At 46.3% G+C, this 2,266-nt stretch overlaps 1 pseudogene; it reads left to right on the plus strand.

Moving 5' to 3' along the window:
- The first annotated feature begins 512 nt into the window (after positions 1–512).
- On the plus strand, positions 513–1,673 carry LOC140853178 (flavonol sulfotransferase-like; annotated as a pseudogene).
- The last annotated feature ends 593 nt before the right edge of the window (positions 1,674–2,266 follow it).

Below are 2,266 nucleotides of genomic sequence, written 5' to 3' on the forward strand. Positions count from 1 at the left end.
GTTGTAGAAAAGAGACCAAGTCACCTCTATTTATACCTGCACTTATCTTGTCCTATTAAAAATTATGCTTAATTAGAGTTAAAATTCAATCTAAATTTTATCAAGAATAAAATTTTTAATTAATTAAATATTATAATTGATTCAGAATATATGGCTAATCCAAAAAGTCAAATATGAGTAAGCGATAATTAGATCCTGTTAGGGTCAAATCTAACTGTGTATGCTATAGTTTGAACTTATCAACTTTATGAAAAATACAAGCCGATGATAGCTGTAGGGAAAGATACAAGCCGAACCCGTGTGCAAGACATCGGGTGCTGATCTTCTGTGGTGCGGAATTTGCACCACAGAATGCGGCCTGCGATGGCAGATGGGATCAACGTGCAAACATTTGGATCCGAAGATTCTGATGAAAACAACCACGTCCAAGTTTTTAACACATCCTTTTCATCTCCTCTTCCTCTTGTCTAGCGAGAATCACCGTCTGACCTTTGTATAACGGAGTTAAATAGATGACCAGGCTCTCACCAAGGAGACGTGTGATTTCCAAACATGTCGTCTTTATTACCTGGTTTCCTCATGATCTATCGTCATATCATCCCTTTCTCAGTTCCAGCAACCCCCATCCAATTCCATTCAAATATGTGGAAGCATTGCTGCATAAAGCCAACCATTCGACAACTCCAGCAGCTGCACCCGTCCAGGATTACGATGAGCTCATCTCATCCCTCCCAGTGGAGCAAACCTCCATCCCATCCGTAAGTACCAAACTTCTGGTTCCCTGAAGGCCACCTCCCAGGCATCATGGCCATCCGCCAACACTTCAAGCCTCGCCCCGACGACCTCTTCCTCATATCCTTCCCCAAGTCCGGCACCACTTGGCTTAAAGCCCTGGCCTTCACCACCATGACCCGAACCATTACCCCTTGGATCGCCACCCTCTCCTCAGCCTCAACCCCACGACGTGGTGCCCTTCATCGACGACCTCTTCGCCGCCGGCCAGGCTTCCAAGCTGGAAGCTCTGCCCTCCCCGAGAATCCTCGCCACCCACATGCCTTACTCCTTGCTGCCGTACTCCATCACCAGCTCCGGCTGCCGGATTATATACATCTGCCGGGATCCCAAGGACGCCGTCGTCTCGCTTTGGCACTTCTCCGCGAAGGCCACAGCTGCGAAAAGGAGGGAGTGCTTTCCCTTCGACAAATTCTTCGAGATGGCCTGCGAGGGAAACTTCGCTTATTCCCCGATATGGGACCATTCTCTGGAGTACTGGAAGGAGAGCTTGAGGAGGCCCGAGAAGGTACTGTTCCTGAAGTACGAGGAGATGCTGGAGGAGCCTAAGGCAAACGTGAAGAGGCTGGCGGAGTTCCTCGGTGGCCGTTCTCCGAGGAGGAGGAGAAGGGAGGCGTGGTGGAGGAGATCATAACGCTCTGCAGCTTTGAGAAGCTCAAGAGCTTGGATGTGAACAAGAAGGGGTGTCAAGAAGTAGCGGTTTTCAAGGTAGCCAACGATTCCTTCTTCAGGAAAGGAGAAGTAGGGGATTGGAGGAACCATGCGAGCCGGAGATGGCTCAGAAACTGGATGGGATCGTCCGGGAAAAGTTGGAGGGCTCCGGTCTGACCATTCTGGAGTGGAAGAAGCTACTGCAGAAGATTAATCAATTCCGCTCGTAGAATTTTAGATTTTAATTCGATGTGTCTCAGAAGTCTGTGGTTGTTGTGCTTGTTGTTGCTGCTTGTGAATTGGAGATTGTGTCTTGAACTTAGAAGCTACGAACCATGGTCATTCCACAGCTCGTGGAATGATTGTTGCCGTGCTGTGTTTGGAAGGCTGTAATAAAATAGTTATCTTGCATCATTACGTTTAATTGCCGTTCTTTATCATAAAAAATAAAAGATAAAAGTTTTACTGTTCTTCCCAACAGTGACTATTGCCAAAGTGGAGTAATGTGCTTGGTATTGACTGTGCCGACACGCATATCTTTCACTTAAAATACTGTCCAGAAATTGGAAATGATTTAGGTCGCCATGCATTGAGATTTAAGACCACGAACAGTCGGAGACACAAGGACACGTATTAAAATATTAAAACTTTTTTTCTATTTTAATCCTGACAACTGGCAACTTGGACGTGCCACCAGACGCGATAGACCTTTTAAATTGTCTTCTTTATGGTATCAGAGTTTCTCCAGACTGCCACACGTATCTATTCTTCAACCATATTTCCACCCTTTTTCCCAGTTCCAAACGGCACCAACATTGTCTCC

The sequence above is a fragment of the Elaeis guineensis genome, chromosome 13 (assembly GCF_000442705.2).
Source record: "Elaeis guineensis isolate ETL-2024a chromosome 13, EG11, whole genome shotgun sequence".
Lineage (NCBI taxonomy): Eukaryota > Viridiplantae > Streptophyta > Magnoliopsida > Arecales > Arecaceae > Elaeis > Elaeis guineensis.